The sequence below is a fragment of the Rutilus rutilus genome (genome assembly GCF_951802725.1).
Source record: "Rutilus rutilus genome assembly, chromosome: 11".
Lineage (NCBI taxonomy): Eukaryota > Metazoa > Chordata > Actinopteri > Cypriniformes > Leuciscidae > Rutilus > Rutilus rutilus.
Window position 1 is genome coordinate 28106889 of NC_140216.1, and position 22352 is coordinate 28129240.

Genomic DNA, 22352 nt, shown 5'->3' on the forward strand with positions numbered 1-22352 from the left:
TTGAACAATGTAGCCAATCACAGACATATGTGTTGATTTCTTGAACGCCAATCAGATGCATTTAAAATAGAATCCCCTCACCGCTCAAAATGGACTTTTTGTTCAGTGCTGAATTCTGCATACTGGCAAATCATCCGATTATAGCAAACACAGTGTAGATATTATGAAAGATTCATTGTGCACCCAGTTTCATTTATAATAACAGAGATTTGTGAGATCGCGATGAACTGAGATGTAAATCCTTCCCGCGCAGGTCTCTAATGTAGACTTTAAAAACAAACGACTAACGTTATATTTACATTAACAGTAGCCTAGGCTGCAATCTATTGTATGTGAACCTTTTTGCAGATAAACACAAGTGCATTTTCGGACAAGTTAATTGAGTAAATCATACTCCCACTACGGTAATTAATAACAGACTATAGTAAACATTTCCTAAATAGGCCTGTGAGTGACTGTATCTTACATTTTATGAAATAGTACCATTAGTTAAAAATAAAGTTTAAAATGCTTCCTGTTCGCATATTTCATAATAAAATGACAAATACCCTTTCCGAAATAATTTTTTTTTGTCATCATTCATAGATTTCATGTTAAAATAATATACAGATGCACTACCCTCTTCAAAATACAGCTGATATATTGTTGTACTTATTGGAAAGTTTGCCAATGGATAAATCAACTAATCCCAAAAATAAGCATTAGATTAATCGGAAAAATAATCGTTAGATTAGTCGACTAATCGAAGAAATAATCGATAGATTAATCGACAACAAAAATAATCGTTAGATGCAGCCCTAGTGCGAACTTCGCAGCAGGCTTCTTCCCGACAGTCGCCGTTACTTTACGAAAGTGCGGACTCATAGGAAGACTGTACGTTTTTAGGACAGGGCTAGGCTGCGCTTGTTGTTGTGACTTATTTTGATGGCGCTGAGAACGCCAGAGTCTGAGCACACAGTGCTCCTATTTTCATATAGTTTATGATCTGTTTAACAGTCCTGTCTAATACTTCATTAGATAGAACTGTTATACAAAAAAAATAAGGAACACAGAAAAATTATTAGCGTTTTCCGTGTGGTTGATGCCCAATGTCTCTAGCTGAGCAGAAATACATAATCATGTTTTGTTTGGTCTAAAGTCGCGTTGGATTTTCTCCTTAGCGTAAAGGTTGAGAGCTCCATCTATCACTTTTTTTCCATATTCGTAGATTTAGTTTGTGAAGTAAATATATAGGCTATAATATGTGTGAGTACACAGCTTTTTTTTAAATGGCGGGTGCTGGTGTTTCGCGTACGTTTGGCCAAGCAGCTGGTAGTTCCTATTGCACTGGTTTAGACCCAATTCTAAAGTAGGAGCTAAATAGAGTGGTGCAGGTATGACATCACTTTGTAGGCCAAAATGCTGAAGCGAGTTAGCATTTTAGCACTTCCGGTTCCATCATCCCAAAGACAATGGTTTTTAATGGGGTTTTGGTTAAATGGTTGAAATAAGGTCTGCGGTGAACACAAGCTGTCTGTCTTGACACTTTCACGTTTTATTCTACGGCATAAAAATACATCAATATTACCCCACTGAGGATTTTTTGAAGCTGTTACATGTCTTGAAAAAGATGGCTGCTAACAATTGGCTAAATGGGACTACAGTGGCTGTCGAGGAGAGTAAACGTCATTACGCTGAACAGATAAACTCAGTCCACTTTTACAGCATCGTTATGCTTATAATTGTGCTCTTACAAACTATTCTAACTCAAACTTTCTGGGAAAATGTTTTTAGATAAAAACTGAAAGTTGTCGGAAGCTTAGTGATGGTGAAGTTGAATTTGTGGGACCGTGGTGTAGTTTGTTTATAGCCTACTGTGAGAAAGTGAACCTCACTTCTCACTGTTACGCACTCCCTCATTGACTGTGAATGGCGTTACACGCGAGAGCAGGAGAGACTCTGGACATTTGCACACGCACACACATACACCCACACGCTCCTTTATAAAAATGATGCCTTGCTTAGGCTAATTGTGTTATTTTGTGAAGGTATATGGATGGCTAATGAACACGGGGGGGGGTGAGGTTGTGTTTAAAGAGAAGGCTGGCGCGGGGCTATGCGCCATTAACGCATTCGCGTTGATTTGTTTGTAGCGCGGTTAGTCCGCGATTTCATTCACAACACTCAAAACTAATTTGTCACTGCTTATAACTTCCTACTTTACCACCTCCATGACATGTAGTGCGGTACCCACTAGTTCATGTCCCATTTACTCCCTGTTTCTGTCTAAAATCCTAGTTAATTCATACATATTACACTGTAAAAAATAAAAAGTTGAGTAAACTTAAAAAAGTGAAGCAACCAGCTGCAAAGCATTTTTGAGTTTACTCAACTTCAGTGGTCGAAGTTCATCCAACTACCAGTCCAACTCAAAGAAACGAGTAAGCACAACTACAGAGGTCCTGAAGTTCAGTAAACTCAAAAAAGCTTTGCAGCTGGTTGCTTCACTTTTTTAAGTTGATTCAATTTTTTACTTTTTTAAGTTGATTAAACTTTTTTACTTTTAAGTTGATTCAACTTTTTCAAATATCTCACCCAGATACTTGTATAGCCTTCACATTAAGAATCCAAATGCAGGGAGTAAACCATACTGTAAATACAACACAATACAAAAGACATTGCTATCATTACAGAACTTATTTATTGACAAATATTCTGCAAAACAACACATTTTCTATTTGCATTAGGTACACATATTTTAAGGTGATGAAGTTCTATTCCACTCAAGATTTATAAAAAAAAAAAAAAAAAGACTATGCACAAATTTAGAGTACAAACTGGAATAAATAAATGCTCAACCTTACAATTATCCATATGGATTGCAGCTACTTGGACAATCTTTTGAAGGACTATGCAAAAAAAAAAAAAAATCAGCCTTGCGGAGCACTTTAGGTCAAGATAAATGGGTTTTTTCTAAACAAACTAAACAATTTTTTTCTTAACCAGTTACTACTGGTGTATTTTAATGCTTTAGAATAGTTAACATTGGGGCCATAAATCAAGCCAAAGAGGAGAGTAACAACTGTGGCAAAGGTCTTGCACATTATCTGGCCCAAACTGCTCTTATAGTACTACAGAGAGGCACCTTATATTTGGGTTTGAGTGGATAGTGGCAACATCATCTTCAACGATAGTTAAGGTCCTCATCTTCTCCCCTTGTGAATGTCTTCTGGCTCTGTGTCCTGCAGTAGAAAATAAATCAGCATAAAATTAGGGTCATTTTTTTATTGTATTGAATTATGCTAGACCACAGAGTGTTCCTAAAGGTCTGCTCATGTAACTTCACTTGAAAAGTAAAGGTGGTCATGTTTTTTAAGCATGTTCAAATTCAGCCATAGAGCTAAAACTGATAAACGGAAAACATTTTCCCAACTCCAAACAATGCCATATCAGCATTGATGTGATTGCCTGTGGCACTCGTCCACAGCAGAATCCACGGCCATTCTGATTTAATGCTTTTTTTAGTTTTAGTTTAGTTATTTTAGGTCACCCAAAATCGTACATGTATTAAGGCACACATTCTGTTTATCACCCAAAACTGGTCATATTGCATCAGTGAAGATTGGTTTAAATCACTAGAGTCACATGGATTACTTTCATGCTGCCTTTTCTTGTTTATATCTCCTATATTCATATTCTTTCATATTATATTAATTTTATTTACTCTGCTATTGCTACATTACTGTTTAACCTTATGATTGTGCACTGTATTGTTTTAACAGGTTAGATATCAGAGGGAATGTCTCCGGACAGTGTTGTGAAGCAGTAATTTTCCACTGTCTTTGCTTTGGTAAAATAACAACTTGTTGAATTTGTGCTATCAGATGAAGTCAAACTGATCACTGAGAAAGTTTCAACTACAATTATTTAATAAAGTAATTTTTACCATGACTTTGTCTGTTGATGATAAGTTTTGTATATCACACAAAACCTATCTCTTAACAGCATCTGGTAAATAGGTGAAATATATCAGGTGTGAGTGTATATGCTGATGATCTTCTTACCAGGCAAGTCTTCAGGATGTTTCCAGACTTTTCCCTCATAAACAAAGGCAGACCTTTAAGAGTTGTAGACTTTCTTTGAGGAAGCACATTGGAGTTTCTGTGTCTGAAAGACAGAAAAACAAATACGGAACAAGTTATATACAAAGTGAAGCATGGGAATTACCTTGAAAAAGAGATGGCACCATTCAGCCTTTAACCAGAGAGATATGATCACATGCAAAATAATTACTTGATGATCAAGTGAGGATCTTCATCTCCACCACTTGCTCTGTACAACTAGATGTGTATTCATTTAACTAAGAGAAAAAGGTGCTCTTCGGATCAGTTTGTGTGATACTGTAATACTCAGCAGAGAGCAGAGACCCTGAAAAAAAAAAAAAAAACATTGTTGAAACAGTAAGAAACAGTAAGTAAATTCAGTTCAAGTCACCTGATCTTTTAAAAAATAAAGGCCACTGTTTTAGCACATCCAAGGATCTTGTCACTGTACTGATGTTCTTTAGTCTAAAAAGGACAAATACAACAGAACAAAGATACATAATTTTATTAAACAAAACAACAACAAAAAAATCAGTTACAGTAGGTTAATTTAACATGTAGCAAAAATAATACAGAAAATTAATAATCAAATGTGAAAAAGAATCAATGCATGGTTTTCACTGTATTTATTAAATATTACAGATATTAAAGATACAAAAGTTATTATAAGAGCAGTGAGCGATTTTGTCTTTTGTTAATTGATTAACATTAAGGATTTAGCCTAATATTTGTTTAAGGATACACAATATTTTTATCCTATTCACTTTAAAACATACCGCACACATACTACCCATTCTATTATTTGATATGCAAAGCTAACATACATATTTTTAACATAACACATTAGTTTTGCATAGGCTTCTATTATTAAATTTTTCCTCTAAATTGTATTGTATTTAATTATATTGCACTACTGTAGAATGACTGAGCCTCAACCTAAGCATGTACAAATTGTAACTGAAATTTGTATACGTGACAAATAAACTTGAAATTAAATTGAACGGACTGCGGTCACTTTAAGAGCTCATGGATCTAATACTGAAACATCTAGGTTTCACCAAATTGGTTATGTTCACTTAAGACATTGCCGACTGTGTTTACTTGAATACTTTTTTTGTTTTGTTTTTTGTTATTGACATAATTGTATGTGTATGTCATTATTAAATCGCAATACGCCACGAAAGATAGCTGAATTCGCACTCAGATTCTGTCCGAGTCCGAGAGAAGCGGCAGAAAGTCTCTCAATCAGCGCAAGCACCGCATTTAAGTCTTTATTCACGACTTACTGAGCTTAACATTTTTAAAATCTTTTAAACACCATGCACGTCCTTGTCCTTCTTTTTCAAGCATGTTTCCTCACTCTAACGTTAGTCTGGGTAACGTTAGCACGTTAAGTAGCAATGTGCTACGTGGATAATCTCTAACAATAGAAACTTATCGTCACCACGAAATATATCTTTTAACATAATACTATATTTTATCAACATATGTGTGCAATTTAGGCTATAGCCTATTTTCATTCATAAAGCTTAAAGAAAACTTACCGCAATCAGATGAAATCCAGTCCCTTCGATAGCGTGGTTGGAGGAGGAAACCCCAAGTAACGTAGGCCTACAGTGAGACAGACTGCGTATGCGCGATGACGGGAAGTTAAACGTTCGAACTATGAAATCAAAATATTAAGTTTTCTCAACTTAATTGTTTGTGTTCATTGGACAAAATAGTAGTGCACTTGCAGTTAAATAGTTTTTATAAGTAAACTCAACATTGCAGTAAAAAATTTGCCCACTCAACTTAAAATTTTAAACTGAGTTAACAATTTGCAAGTTGGATTTTTTACAGTGTATGACTCACACATTTCCTGCATCCCGGTCCGATTCGACTGCTCCTATGCGGATGCGTGCGCCGCTATAGGGGCGGTATTTATTCCTGTCATAGGGCAGAGGGTGCAAAGCATTGTTCACAGGGGTGTTTGTTTGTAATAATGTTTTGTATGTATATGTGTGGTGTGAATAGGTGGAGTAAATGTTGTATTAAATGGTAGTGATATGATGATAATATTTTGTTTTCATGTAATGTTTATTTTCTACTTAACTTATAGCTTATTTATGGCCTTAGGCTAAAGATAATACCCTGAATGTTGGTATGGTCCAATTGGTCCTGAATGGGCCAATTTGGCTTAATGCTTTGGCCTATTTAAGATGGCCTCATTCTGCATTAGAGGGAGGGTGAGTACTAGCTTGTTGTGAGGCTATGTACAAAGTGTTTACTATACTATTGTTGGAGGTTAAAAGCATTGTGCTATTTCGATTTATTTTTGATTATTTTGTTTTCTTGACTTCTGAGTTAAAATATAAATAAACTTTATTTTATTTTTGGAACAATTGAGATCTGGTAGCTGTCTTTTCCACCTCCACCATCGCAAGCCAGTGAGCCTACACATCCCAATACTTGGGGTGACGCTCGGTACCCCACATTTGGTGGCAGCGGTGGGATGGTACGCTGACCGACACTGGCTAATAGAGGAGGAAAACGACACCAGTCCCGGGGGAGAATGGCATATCGGCGGATAGCCAAAGGTGACCTGAAGGAGGTTGAGAAGGAGACAGATGAACTCCCAGATGGTGATGCTGGGACCCAAGCATTGGGCGGAGACCAGACAGAGGGGACGGACCTAGCAACCCTGCGTCATCTCCTTGAGAAGACTCTGCAGACACATGAGAGGGAGGCGTTTAAGCAGGAGCAGCGCTGGAGGAGTGTGCAGATGCAGCTGAACCAGTTAAGGGATGATGTGGAGGCAGAGAGGAGGCATCCGCCTACAGCTCCACCAGGGCCTCAACCAGGAGTGCCCGTTCAGCCGGCAGCACAAGCACCAGCGGCACCAGCGGCGCCGGTGGCACCAGCACCGGCACCGGCACCAGCAGCTCCAGTTCCAGCTCCGATTCAAGCTCCAGTGGCGCCGGTGGCACCAGCAGTACCTGCATCTCCAGCGGCCTGGGCCAGATCGGCCATTCCAAGGTTCGAGGAAGGGGACGACATCGAACAGTACCTCACCACGTTCGAGCGGCTGGCCACAGCTTACCGCTGGCCTAGAGAGGACTGGGCAGTGTTTCTGGTGCCATACCTCACTGGGAAGGCCCGCAGCGCCTATGTGGCCATGGGTATGGACCGGTCGATGGAGTACGACAGTGTGAAGGAGGCAATACTGCACAAGTATGAAGGTGTACCGGAGGAGGTTCCGTGAACCGGATGTCAGGCCAGGAGAGACCCCCCGTGAGCTGTACACCCGCCTCAGGGATTTATTTCAGAAGTGGATTAGGCCGGCAAATAAGTCGGTTGAAGAGATTGCTGAGATGCTCATAATGGAACAGTACCTCCGCACTCTGACACCGGACATTCGAGTCTGGGTGAAGGAGCACAATCCCCAGAATGGTCAGAGGGCGGCGGAGCTGGTGGAGAACTTCATGGCAGCCCGACGGGGTCACAAACACTTCCGTCTGGAGTCACAGCCAAGACCAGCGGCCCGTGGTAGGTCTGAGGGCTTTGGTCAGGGGAGTGGTGCAAAGGCTAGTGAGCTCAGTAGAATGCCTGCCCGTAACTATTTTGTCCCAACCAAGCCCAGAGATAGCCTAGAGCCAAGAACCGGAGGTCCTGTGGTATGCTATTTTTGTGGTCAGGAAGGACATATAAAGCCTGAATGCCCGAACAGGAAGCCCAAGCACTCCAGCCATAGCTGTATTCCCCGTCCAGAAGAGGGCGATATAGGTTTTAAGGGAAGGCTACAGACAATGCCGGTCCTAGTTAATGGGAAAGATGCTACTGCCCTGCTGGACACAGGAAGTACCCAAACACTTGTGCAGCCCCACCTAGTGGAGAAGAGGGACTTTGTGCAGGGTAGGAAGCTGAAGGTTCTGTGTGTCAATGGGGATGAACATGAGTATCCGACAGCCGAAGTATACCTATATATTAGAGGCCAGACATACCAGATGATGGTTGGTGTGGTGAAGAGGCTGAGCCATCCTGTTGTAATAGGCCAGGACATTATTGTGCTACCAGAATTAGTGCAGTCCAGCAGGCCAGTGAATATAGTCGTTACTCGATCCCAGAGCCAAGCACAGGACCCTGAGAAAGATGAGACAGATGAGTCGACTGAGCCAAATAGCCTGTCAGAGTTGCCTTTTCCAGAGGGGGAGAATACCCCTCCAGCCAAAACAAGGTGCCGAAAGACCAGAAGACAGCGGAGGCAGGCTAGGCTAGTGGGCGCCATGGAGAGAAATGAAGAGCTACAACTTACCCAGCCAGTGGATGATTGGGGTGAGGTCCCAGATAATTTTGAGCAGCTGCAGAGAGAGGACCCCACTTTGCAGAAAGCTTATGACAGGGTTACACAAGTAGATGGTATGTCCACTGAGATGCCTACTTCACTGTCTGGGGAAGGCTATGTAGTGAAGGAGGGATTGCTTTACCATGAGCCAGGAGAGGGCAGAGCAGAGCAACTGGTGGTTCCTAGGCAGTGGAGGGAAAGGGTGTTAGCCATGGGGCATACCATCCCTTGGGCAGGTCACTTGAGCAACACCAAAAGCTATGAGCGTATTGCAGCCAGGTTCTATTGGCCAGGGCTTTATAGTGAGGTGCAGCAATACTGTAAATCCTGTCCCGAGTGCCAGTTTACCAGCAAGAGGAAAACTAGCCCTTACCCCCTTCAGCCACTGCCGATCATAGAAGTTCCCTTCTCTCGCATAGCCATGGACATTGTAGGGCCCCTGGAAAGAACCCAAACAGGGTTCAAATACATATTAGTCATTTGCGACTATGCCACCCGCTACCCTGAGGCGTTTCCTTTGCGCAAGGTTACGGCTGGTCCAATTGCGCAGGCCCTGTTGCAGCTATTTTCTAGGGTAGGCATTCCCCAGGAAGTTCTAACCGATCAGGGCACCGCCTTCCTGTCAAAGACATTAAAACAGGTGTATAGCTTGCTAGGCATCAAAGGCATCCGGACCACCCCATACCACCCTCAAACAGACGGGCTGGTTGAACGCTATAACCAGACTTTAAAGGGCATGTTGAGGAAGTTTGTAGCGGCCAATGGTAAAGACTGGGACCGCTGGTTGCCTTACTTGCTCTTTGCCTACCGGGAGGTCCCCCAGGCCTCCACCGGCTTCTCGCCGTTTGAACTTTTGTATGGGAGACAGGTGAGGGGGCCTTTGGATGTCCTGAGAGAAGCATGGGAGGGACCTCAGACCCCCAAGTCCCACAGTGTCCTCATGCATATCCTCAAAATGAGGGACAAGATGGAGGAAATGACTGAGCTGGTACGGGCTAACCTGGAGCAGGCCCAAACGCACCAGAAGGCCTGGTATGACAAGACTGCCAGGCAGAGGCACCTCAACCCAGGCCAGAAAGTTTTGCTTCTTCTGCCCACCTCGGAAAACAAACTGCTTGCTAGGTGGCAGGGTCCGTACGAGGTGGTGCGGAAAATGGGTCCGGCCACCTATGAAATTGACCTTCCTGGGAGAAGAAAACCCAGACAGACCTTTCATGTCAACCTCCTGAAAGAATGGCATGAGAGGGCCGTACAGCCAGGATTACAACTCCGGGTGCAGGCAGTGATGGAGGAAGAGGAGAGTCCTGAGCAATTCTTCCCCACCAGTCAGCCAGCATCTACCCTGGAGGTATCCCACTTGACCTCCCAGCAGCAGAGGGAGCTAGAAGGAATCATCCCTCCTGACCTATTTCAGGAAAAGCCGGGATTTACTTCTGTGGTGGAACACTCCATTCCACTCAAAGACACTACCCCAATACGCCAAAGGATGTACCGGGTTCCTGAGCGTCTTCTGCCGTCTCTCAAAGCCGAGGTGGAGGAGATGCTGGCCTTGGGGGTAATTGAGCGCTCTTCCAGTGAGTGGAGTAATCCTGTGGTGCTAGTGCCCAAAAAGGATGGCACTATGCGCTTTTGTATTGACTTTCGGCGGGTGAATGCCCAGTCTCACTTTGACGCTTACCCCATGCCTAGGCTCGAGGACTTGATCGAGCGCCTCGGCAAAGCATCCTTCATCACTACCTTGGATTTATGCAAGGGATACTGGCAGGTACCTTTGGCCAGGACAGACCGCCCGTACACTGCATTCCGGACCCCGCAGGGTCTGTTCCAGTTTGTGGTGATGCCATTTGGCCTGCAGGGGGCGCCAGCCACTTTTCAAAGACTTATGGACATTGTGTTGGCAGGGACAGACTCTTTTGCTGCTGCATACCTGGATGACATAGTGGTGTACAGCGCCACCTGGAGGGAGCATCAGCGTCATCTAGGTGAGGTATTACAGCGCATTCAGCGAGCGGGACTGACCATCCACCCAAAAAAGTGTACCATAGCCCAGGAGGAGGTCAAATACCTTGGCCATGTTCTGGGTCGTGGGGTGATCCGGCCGCAAAAGGATAAAATCGAGGCAGTACAGGACTGTCCAAGGCCCCAGACAAAGAAGGAGGTTAGGTCATTTCTGGGGCTGGTGGGCTGGTATCGCCGATTTGTGCCGGACTTTGCCCGACGAGCAGCTCCTTGTCGGACTTGACTCGGAAGTCAAGCTCCACCCAGCTTCAATGGGGGGAGGAGCAAGATAAAGCCTTTTTGGATTTAAAAGAGACTCTCTGCAAAGATCCAGTTCTCCAGAGCCCTGACTTTGGAAAGCACTTCACTGTCCAGACTGACGCATCTGGTGTTGGTCTTGGGGCGGTGCTGCTCCAAGGAGAGGGTGACGACAAGAAACCTGTGGCTTATATTAGCCGGAAACTGTTCCCGAGAGAGACCAGATATGCGGCCATAGAACTTGAGTGCCTGGCCGTGAAGTGGGCGCTTGACACTTTGAAATATTACTTGCTTGGTCGAGACTTCAGCCTAGAGACTGACCACCGCGCCTTGCAGTGGCTAGGGCGCATGAAGGACTCCAATGCTAGAGTCACCCGCTGGTTTTTAGCACTGCAGCCCTACAGGTTCACGGTGCAGTACAGAGCGGGCAAGCAGAATATTGTTGCAGACTTTCTGTCTCGCCACCCTGTTGGCGAGACTCCAAAGGGGGAGGGAAATGTGAGAAAGTGAACCTCACTTCTCACTGTTACGCACTCCCTCATTGACTGTGAATGGCGTTACACGCGAGAGCAGGAGAGACTCTGGACATTTGCACACGCACACACATACACCCACACGCTCCTTTATAAAAATGATGCCTTGCTTAGGCTAATTGTGTTATTTTGTGAAGGTATATGGATGGCTAATGAACACGGGGGGGGGGGGGGGGGGGGGTGAGGTTGTGTTTAAAGAGAAGGCTGGCGCGGGGCTATGCGCCATTAACGCATTCGCGTTGATTTGTTTGTAGCGCGGTTAGTCCGCGATTTCATTCACAACACTCAAAACTAATTTGTCACTGCTTATAACTTCCTACTTTACCACCTCCATGACATGTAGTGCGGTACCCACTAGTTCATGTCCCATTTACTCCCTGTTTCTGTCTAAAATCCTAGTTAATTCATACATATTATGACTCACACATTTCCTGCATCCCGGTCCGATTCGACTGCTCCTATGCGGATGCGCGCGCCGCTATAGGGGCGGTATTTATTCCTGTCATAGGGCAGAGGGTGCAAAGCATTGTTCACAGGGGTGTTTGTTTGTAATAATGTTTTGTATGTATATGTGTGGTGTGAATAGGTGGAGTAAATGTTGTATTAAATGGTAGTGATATGATGATAATATTTTGTTTTCATGTAATGTTTATTTTCTACTTAACTTATAGCTTATTTATGGCCTTAGGCTAAAGATAATACCCTGAATGTTGGTATGGTCCAATTGGTCCTGAATGGGCCAATTTGGCTTAATGCTTTGGCCTATTTAAGATGGCCTCATTCTGCATTAGAGGGAGGGTGAGTACTAGCTTGTTGTGAGGCTATGTACAAAGTGTTTACTATACTATTGTTGGAGGTTAAAAGCATTGTGCTATTTCGATTTATTTTTGATTATTTTGTTTTCTTGACTTCTGAGTTAAAATATAAATAAACTTTATTTTATTTTTGGAACAATTGAGATCTGGTAGCTGTCTTTTCCACCTCCACCATCGCAAGCCAGTGAGCCTACACATCCCAATACTTGGGGTGACGCTCGGTACCCCACACCTACCTTTAGCTTTTTACTTCTGGCGACTGTATTTAGGCTTTAAAATTCATCAAAGTTGTGTTTATCTGTGATAATTATCTTGATAGACAAAATGTGCTAGTATCATAAACTTTTGTTGATCACAGACCTTGTTTTTAGCGATAATCCAAAAGCCTATGGGAAACTCCTATTGGGTTTTTCTCGAGGGAACCAGTGTGATGCTAACTGCCGGTTGGCCTACAAAGTGACATCATACCTTCACCACTCTATTTGTTCCTCTAAAAGGAGTTCCTAGAACTAAAATCATTCTTAGTTCCTGCGGTGCGAACATGCCAAAAAGTGGGTACTTCCGCCAATAGTTCTAGTTCCTCCGGTGCGAAAGCCCCTATTGTATTTCAGACTGTATTTCAGACTCTGATAGTAAACATAGCAACAGCGTCTGCTAGAGCGCTGCCCATTAGGATCATTTTGGTTGCTTCATAGACAAACCGTAAATACAGTTATTTATCGCTTTATTTTATATGTACACATCACAAAACACTTTGTTTAGTTTTAAAAGTCTTTAAGATAGTTGCTAACTGTGCTGAAAGGTTTTACACTGTGTGAGATCATTACCTGTTGAAATTCCTCTTAAAAAGTCCCTGAAGGCCACTGTAAAAATCGGACACTGGAGACTAGCAGTGGTCACATATAAAACATCCCTGAAAGTGTCTGAACTGCCATGAGCTGATGTTGGTCCACAGATTCTGTATATTTCCGTGCATGTTTCCGGAGCGCTGGGTCCGACGGTCTCACGCGAGATGAGAGAACATCAGCGCTTCAAGAGCTGCTCAACTTTCTCTCTTGTGTGTGTGTGTGTGTGGGAAGGGAAGGGAAAGGAAGGCAGCGCTCTCTCTTCAGCAGCAAGAGCTGTTTTTAGTTTTGACTGCGGGTTTCAGAGCGCTGTTTGTTGTGCTTGGCTGAGCAGCGGCTGAAGTTGTCAGCGTAAATAAGACTTTGTATTCAATCATCTTGACACATACAGAGGAGACAGTGAGTGACAGATTTAAGAGGGAGGTGTAGCAGCAGTAAACTCTCTCTCTCTGTCTGTCTGAATAAATTCACAAAGAGAAGTGAGAAGTGTTCTCCTATCACGCAACCTGCCACAGCCTTCTGCATAGACGAGAACTTAGACGCTGTGTCTGGTCTAGTAAATGTGTTGACAGTGATAAACAAAGGATTGTTACTTTCTCTTTTTTTAATTGTCTTTTTTGCGGCCTCGCAGATCAAGTACACACTTTTCCAAGGCTATCAAATCTGTCTTCTCCTTTTTCTGAGCAAGGCTCTGGAATCATGTGATATATCCCTGAGAGCTTCCCAAACAGACATTCCTAAAGTGATATTGACATGTTGTCAAGCTCGCCTCTTTCCCATAAGGCCTCCTGAGCTCTGACAGACTCCAGCGAAAGCAGGAAAGTTGCCGTCGCTCAGGACGCGCAATAATTTCAGCCTGTCTCTGCTGCTGATGTGCCGGGCCTATTTTTAGTTCCTTTTTTTAATTTATACTCATCAAAATCACCATTCTTCATAAACACCTGCTCAGGAAGTCCTCTGGGCTTCCTTCTCAAAACCTAGATGATCTTGATGACTGACTCATGTCTGACTCATGTTAGAAGAAGAAGCTGGAATTTTTTAGTCATCTTTGCGCAGTGATGTAGAAGAGACGTTCGGAATCGGATGATCCTGAATATGAAAGCATGAAGCCTCAACTGCGTCATCGTTAAAACCTGTTTGCCCCGGTTATCCTCTTTACCACAACTAATGAATGTATTAACAATTTCTTCCTCTCACTGGCCACATATACACAGTTACTAAATATGCTTGTCACTCTTCTGCCTACTTAATCCTATTCTGTACACACACTCACTCACACACACACACACATACACACACACACACACACACACACACACACACACACACACACACACACACACACACACACACACACACACACACACACACTTCTTTTCCACTAAAATGGTGCTGGTGCCTCTGCAACACTAACTTAAAAGATCAAACACTCAGAATCTTAACACAAAGCGAACAGAACAACCATGCAACTGCGACGAGATCGGAACAAAGGAGAAACTGAAAACAAACTATATATATACATTTACATTTACATTTATTCATTTAGCTGACGCTTTTATCCAAAGCGACTTACAATTGCTATATATGTCAGAGGTCGCACGCCTCTGGAGCAACTAGGGGTTAAGTGTCTTGCTCAGGGACACATTGGTGTCTCACAGTGGATTCGAACCCGGGTCTCTCACACCAAAGGCATGTGTCTTATCCATTGCGCCACACCACCCCCCTGATGTTACAAATGTTACCAAAGAGAGAAAATGAAAAACAGGTGGATCAAATTAATCAAACAATGAATAACAATGGAAACTAATGCAAATGACAGAAACAGAGAGGGAAAACATGATACAATGGAAAACCAACTAAGAGTCCAGCTCAAACTCAGACATAACCTGACAGACATGAGGTCAAAAGAACTGTCTGTAGAGCTCAGAGACAGGATTGTGTCGAGACACAGATCTGGGGAAGGCTACAAAAAATTGTTTAACTGCATTGAAGGTTCACAGATGCTTGTAGCCTCTATAATCATTTATGAGAGAAGTTTGGAACAACCAGGACTCTCCCTAGAGCTGGCCCTCTGGCCTAACTGTGCAATTGATGGAGAAGGGCCTTGGGTATAGTGATGAGCAAGAAGTTGATGGTCACTCTTATTGAGCTCTATGATCATATATGGGATGTAAGTTATATGATCACATAACTTACAAGGGTAAACATACCTGCAACACTACTCCACCGATCTGGGCTTTATGGCAGAGTGGCCAGACTAAAGCCTCTCCTCAGAGAAGACATATCTAAACCCAATTGGAATTTGCTAAACAAAATCACCCAAAGGACTCTCAGACTGTGAGAAACAAGATTCTCTGGTCTGATGAACCTCAGTTCCAAGCGTCATGTCTGGAGGAAACCAGGCACCGCTCATCACCAGCACAAAACCATCTCAACAATAAAACATGATGATGGTAGTCATGTGGCAGTGTTTTTCAGCAACAGGGACTGGAGGACTCGTCAGGATAGAAAGAAAGCTCAACACAGCAAAATATAGAGATGTCCTAATGAAAACCTGGTTTAGAGCATTCAGAACCTCAGACTGGGCAGAAGGTCCACCTTTCAAAAGGACAATGACCTTTAAGCACACAGCTAAGACTATGCAAGAGTGGCTTCTGGACAACTCTGTGAATGTCCTTGAGTGCCCCATCTAGAGCCTGGACTTGAACCCAATCGAACATCTCTGGAGAAACCTGAAAATGGCTGTGCACCGACGGTCCCGGTTCAACTTGACAGAGTTTGAGAGGATCTGCAGAAAAGAATGTCATAAAATCCCCAAATGCAGATTTGCAAAGCTTGTCATATCATTTCTAAATAGACCTGAGGCTCTAAATGTACTTCAACTAAGTACTGAGTTTAGGGTACGGATACTTATGCAATGTAATTATTTCAGTTTTTCTTTTTTAATGAATTTGCAAAGTTGTCACAAATCTGTTTTTTGCTTTGTCATTATGGGGGGAGGAGTGTAGACTGATGTGAAGTCAAGATTGATATTTGCCTGCACCGCTTTCAGAAAAGACACATCTCTAATGCACTTTAAAATACATGATATTGCATTCACACAGTTCAATAAACAAGGTTTAATAATATTGAGTAATTTGTGTTTTAGACACAATATTGGCAGTTAGTTCTACCGTTCGTTGTCTATTGTTACTCCGTTAGCAAAAATAGTTCCACAGCAAAACAGTTACATCTCTCTGAGCAACAGAGCACACATACTATTATTTAGGGGATTCACTCCTGCATTTACAGTAAATATTCGTGTAATTCCCCAAACTTTGCAATATGAGGCTCTTTTAAGGATTTTTCTCTCCCATTATCTGAATCTCTCCATACACATTAAAATCGCATCCCTCTTTTTTATCACTTATACCACTCTCCCTCTGCTGTTCCTCAGACAGACGTGCTGGGTTATTCCACCAGCCACTTTCATCCAACCGGGAGATGTATTGCTGTCATTCTGTCTGCTCTTTCATCTCTGAAGCCTTTTAGTGGTCTAGCTCTAGCCCTAAACTGTCTGAACCCTTGTGGTTTTTGATGAGGTCTTTATGGGTGCTGACCATAAAAAGTTCATCAAAGCAATGAGGTGGGGAAAGCGAGAAAGGAGTGTAGAGAGGACAAGAGAGGTGTGGAAGAATGATGGAGAGAAAGAAGAACATGCAGACAAAGGAACTATGTAGAGAGAGAGACAGGTTGTGAAAAAGACAGAGAGACTGACAGACCGATAAAATACATAGATACAGATTGATAGAGAGAAAGAGAGCTGAGGGGTAGTATTTAGCTCCCGTGGAGGCAGTAAAACAGCAGGTGAGTGCCATCATTAGGCCAGGCAGATGAGGCGAGGCTCTCAGTGTGACCATGTCTCTCTCTGCCGCCCAGTCTAGCATACAAAATGGCTGCCGAGGGGCTGCTTAGGGGGAAGGGCAGAGCAGCCAGCCCTTACCAGCCCCATCACAATCCCTGCCCTCCTCTGGGGCAAAATGTCCCAACGGTGTGCCCATCTATTAGTGTAAATGCTCCTCATGTCTTGGCGAGGGTAATCTGTGTTTACGCTTGGGTGGAGTGTAATTAAAGTAGTTTGAGTGTCAGCTTGTTCAAAGTTTTACGTGCCTAGTTTGTTCAGGGTTTCAGGCAGATGCAGCTTTGGAGAGACCCAAGCACATATTTTAATGACGTATTTTTTTTCTTCATTTAACACTTAAAAGTGTTGTAGGAAGTCACTAGTTGTCAAAATCAGTATATATTTTGTTTTGGGTTGAATTGGGGAAAACATTTCTTGGTTTTAGGCTTCCTTGAGCCAGCTAGGAGGCTTCAATTTGGATATGTTTATGTCAGAGCAGTCCTAAATCGCTCTCCAAAGTATCATGATCTGGAATGTTCCTGCACAGTACTGGCCCACCAGTAAAGTGCCTAAAAATGAATATTTAGTGCCTACATTGCAGTACTGTTGCTTTATCATTTTTAAAATCCTTCATAGTAATATAGAAAGCTAAAGCTAAAACCAGAATTCCTTCCCTCACTTCAGTCTACACACACACACACACACACACACACACACACACACACACACACACACACACACACACACACACACTACCATTCAAAAGTTTGGGGTCAGTCAGCATTTTTTTGTTTAAAAAAAAAAAAAACTTTTATTCAGCAAGGATGCATTACATTGATCAAAAGTGACAGTAAAGACATTCTATTTCAAATAAATGCGTTTTTTAAACCTTCTGTTTATCAAAGAATCCTGAAAAAAATTTTTATCACGGATTCCACAAAAAAAATATTAAGCAGCACAAGTGTTTTCAACATTGATAATAATAAGAAATGATTATTTAGCACCAAATCAGCATGAATGATGAAGGATCTAAAAGGAACAAGTGACACTGAAGACTGGAGTAATGATGCTGAAAATTCAGCTTTGCCATCACAGGAATAAATTACATTTTAAAATGTATTAAAATAGAAAACAGTTATATTAAATTGTAATAATATTTCATAATATTTCTGATTACTGTATTTTTGATCAAATAAATGCATCCTTAGTAAATATTCAAAACAAAAAGCAGAAAAAAATCGACCCCAAACTATTGAACGGTATTGTGTGTATATATATATATGTGCAAATAATTTCTTTTTGTATTGCTGTTTTTATGTTTGAAATGTTATGTGTGTTTCATATAGAAGATTTGGGACTGTGTGTCTGTCTATCTCCACGGTTGTGTTTTAACCTTGAAGTAAAAACATACCGACCTGGATTGGAGAAGCCACACGACTCGTGACATTTAAGCACTGCTGAGCAAGCACTTTGAATGCCTAGCCTTAACACAGACGCTAATTACCGTACATGCATGTACAGGATGCTGAATTATAACACATTTAGTCTATACTAAATATTGTGAGCCAGCAAAGTAAACAAACAAATTCCAGTGATGCCACACGATGAGGTTTTTCCTGTAATTCAAACCGTGCACAGTTAGCGCCTCAGTGCTAACGCAGTGTAGCATGTCGTTAGTTAAACGTGCTAATGCACAGCACCCACCACTCTTTAGAATCTCTTTGCGCGATACCCCCCACCCCCTCGCATCCCCAGGCTGAGAGAGGACACATTAGCGACATTTACATTTTCCAAAAAAATATAGAGTGAGTGGCATTCCATAATATCCTTTTATGACAATAATCAAGACACAATCATCAAAACCGTAGCGAAACGATGTTGTTCCAGCCCCTGCAGGCAGGGGCTCGGATCAGATGCGCAGCAATGGCTGTGACGGCGACGGCAGCGGACGTGGAAAGCTGAAGTCTACCCGCTCACTCCACATTCAGCTTTTTTTCTACCTCTCGTACTTGCCATCTCCCAACGGGCAATGCCATCCATGCCATCTCACGTCGCAGTTAATCCAGGCCTTACGATGAGAATCTTACAGCACGCCAGTTTGATTTGCAAGCTGCCCTATCAAAGAATGCTAATTAAATCGTATTTTTGCATATGCCATGTCTCTTTCATGTACATATGCAAATGGAGCCCCGTTGCCTTTCAGCGCCTGGTAATTAAGTTTATGAAGGACAGCTGTAATACATAATTAACAGAAATGTTTGCAAGCCCGCTCTTTCTGCGTCGAGATGGGAGAGAGCGACGGAAGCTGTGAATGTGTTTGTGCACTTTGTGTGTGCGTGAAGGGTGCGTGTTGTGTGCCTCAGGTTCCCCTGAAGCCTTGGGATAGCTGACGGTTTGAGTGTGTCAGTCTTCATCACCAGAATGGAAGTCTCTCGCTCTGTCTCTCTCTCTGGTTACTCTAGGCTACATGCTCATCATCCTGGCAAGGGATAGGCTGCTGAAGACACACTGAATATTTATAACCTTGTCCTGTTTTGTTAGTGTTGGAAAGTGACTGATGGAGAAGTGTGTGTGTGTGTGTGCGTGCGTGATAAAACAGGGTTTGGAACAGGCTCACAGGTTCTAGGCTAGTTGATTTAGCGACTCTGATCCATTATGGGCTAACAAGATGCCGACCTCTAATAAACTGAGACCTGTGTCTGTTGACATTCTTTATCAAGTTACCGTTATGAAGGATGATCAGTTCGGTCACTTTTCAGTAAATTTTTTGCCTGAGTGAAACGAGTGCTTGATTTGTTAGAAATAGCTGACAATGTCCCTCAATGAGCCAAGACAGCCATTATGATCACCAGAACAGAGAAATATGAGGCAGATATCAGATTCATGAAGAAACCAGGGCCAAACCTGAAGCTCTCGCAGAATATTCGGATCTTAAGTGCTTTGCTGGCTGTAATTTCTTTTTAGTGAGTCAAGTGCCAAAGTTAAAGTCAGTATAAAGCCATAATCACCACCATCCACAGCTCCACAGCATTTTTTTTACTTATTAATTAATTCATTTAGATTAATTTATTATTCTGCTGCTGTGTTTTTTAATGCTATATTTTGTTTTTCTTGGGAGAAGAAGATTAAAATGTTTGTGTTTGTGTATATAATATATAGCCTATATTTCTCAATTCTTTGATATCACTCATTTACATTATTTACTCACTTTTTATGTATATAAGATAAAACATGATTAAAACTGACATGATTGGTGGCCAGCATAAGAGAATATCAGTCTACATAACAGTCTTTAATGATAAATACAAATATTAACAGGAGAACAGAATAACACAACCACATTAAATGTAAAAATGACGCAGAACAATAAACAGGAAACTAAGGGTTTAAATACAGAGAATAATCTAAGAGTAATCTTAAATACATAGAACTAAGAACAGGTGAGGAACTAATGAGTAACTATGGAAACTATAACGACCAGGAACACAGAAAAAATAGGAACAGGAAAAACAATAACTGTCGCTCCGCAATAACAGTCCAACTGAGGAGGGAGAGTCGGGGCTCTGGAGGTGGATGAGGGGCTAAAGAAGGGCAGGAAACAGGAGATGACGGCTGGAGAAACCAGAGAGGCGATGACGGTGGGAGGAGCCTGGGAGGAGACTTTGCAGACGGACGAAGGCCCATGGCGGAGTCGAAGGAGAGAGGAGCCATGGTGGAGACTTGGCAGGCAGACTCAGGGGGACAACAGACTAAGACGGAGCCAATGGAGGTGGAGACCCAGACGGAGCAGAAGAGCCAACGAGACCAAGCTACACCAATGGATCTGGAGGGCGAGACAGATCCATAGCGCAAAGCGTCTGAGGTGGAGCCAGGGCGGCAGAGCACTGAGGTGGGGCGGAGGGACGAAGCGCAGGTGAAGGCCTGGAAGTCCGTGGCATAGGCAGAGCGACGACTGACCAAGGCAAAGCCGAAGGGCAGAGGAAGCCCGGTGGAGCTGAGGGAGGAGCCAAGTTGGAGCTGACCGGTTGACTGGTTCGGATCCCTTTGCTAAGGCAGACCCGTGGCAGATCCATGCAGAAGAATGGAGTCAACAGAGTGGGCGCCGAGGGACTGGAGGGAGCCAAAACCAGTGGTATAAAGGATTGGAGTAAATGTAATTCATTACTGTTCTTAAGTATCTTTTTGGCTATTTTGTAGTTTTACTGAGTATCAAATATATTGGCAACTTTTACTCTCTACTTGACTACATTTTTGAAGAAGTAAATGTACTTTTTACTCCAATACATTTGTGATGAGTAATGCAATTACACATTACATTTTGCATGGCACCTAACTTTTTCTGCAGCAGTTTGTTTCTGCTATAAAGAAGCAATATAGCCATCTAAGGGCATTGAAGGTACTATATCTTGTGCATTTTGCCTTTATTCACCCAAACTTGTCAACAAGGCTACTTTACGTAAGTGCGAGTGCATTACCAGGTAGTTGCTGAATCGCAGGTGTTTGATTTAGGAGATGAGGTCATGACTGCAGCCGGTGATGAGGCCGAAACCAACATCCAGTTCTAGTTCGTTTTACTTAACATTATTTTATTTATCCACTATATTGATGAAGGAATATTTGATTGAAGGATATTGGTTTACTTATGGCCTTGTCGTGCACTTGAGCTTAACTGAGACTTGAGAGTTTGTAGACATTTAAGAGGCTGTTGTGTTGACCTTTATTTATAATTTAATATATTAATATTTAGGTGTTCAGTTGTATTTTGATTTTAGAAAATAAACATGATTTCTCATATTACAAATCTTTTTGTTTTCTTATTTTCACTGGCATGTCTCTTAGGTGTCGAGGACTAGTGCATCTTTGAGCCTACGTTCAGAATGAGTAAAATACTTAAGTACTGTTAAAAGTCGTATTGGAATGGTGACTTGTAACTTGTAATGGAGTCAGTTTTGCTGTAAGGTATCTGGTACTTTTACTCAAGTATGGTTTTCAGGTACTCTTTACACCTCTGGCCGAAACTATTATATTATAATAGGATAGAATTTTTTAATATTTCATATAGAATCATATATATAATCATACGATTTGAACACAAGTTTAAAAGTTTTTAAAAGTTTTAAAAAAGTGTAATTTTAAATGGGATCTATTATGCAAAATTCACTTTTACATAGTGTTTGAACATAAATGTGTGTCGGTATTTTGTGTACATAACCACCCTATATTGGTAAAAATCCATGCTACAGCAAATACACATGTACCATCTCTTTATGCGTTCTTTATGAAAACCAGAACTCTTAAATGCTTTATCAAGGCACGGCTGTCCAAATCAGTTATAAGTTAACCAAATAAACAGTGACAATTAGATTAATAATGCATATTGTTTGTGAATGTCTCGGCTTTGAGTGATGTTTGGGAGGATGGTAGTTTATTGAAAGTAAATTCATGTAATTGTGCTGGGAAGCTTGATGAGGCAAAAGAAGGTGTCAGCATGGTTTCCATCACCATGAGAAGAAAAAAATCATTAAAGAGAGAAACAAATTCACTTCAAAGCATGGCAGAGAACAAACATTTATGAATGTGTATCATTTAGAGAGAGAGAGAGAGGCAGAGTTAAGAT

The 22352-nt window shown here is 42.2% G+C and overlaps 1 long non-coding RNA gene across 4 annotated transcripts; it reads right to left on the minus strand.

Moving 5' to 3' along the window:
* Positions 1 to 2573: 2573 nt before the first annotated feature.
* LOC311299146 lies at positions 2574 to 5687 on the minus strand. Of its 4 annotated transcripts, none has more exons than XR_014629069.1 (5): positions 4474 to 4650; positions 4273 to 4407; positions 4044 to 4146; positions 3125 to 3221; positions 2574 to 2629 (listed from the first exon to the last, which is right to left on the minus strand). It is a non-coding gene; the product is annotated as an uncharacterized lncRNA (long non-coding RNA). The 4 variants fall into 4 exon arrangements; XR_014629071.1 differs by lacking the exon at positions 2574 to 2629 and adding an exon at positions 5627 to 5675 and having other exon boundaries at positions 2953 to 3221; positions 4474 to 4547; XR_014629070.1 differs by lacking the exons at positions 2574 to 2629; positions 4273 to 4407 and adding an exon at positions 5627 to 5687 and having other exon boundaries at positions 2953 to 3221; positions 4474 to 4547.
* Between the last annotated feature and the right edge of the window lie 16665 nt (positions 5688 to 22352).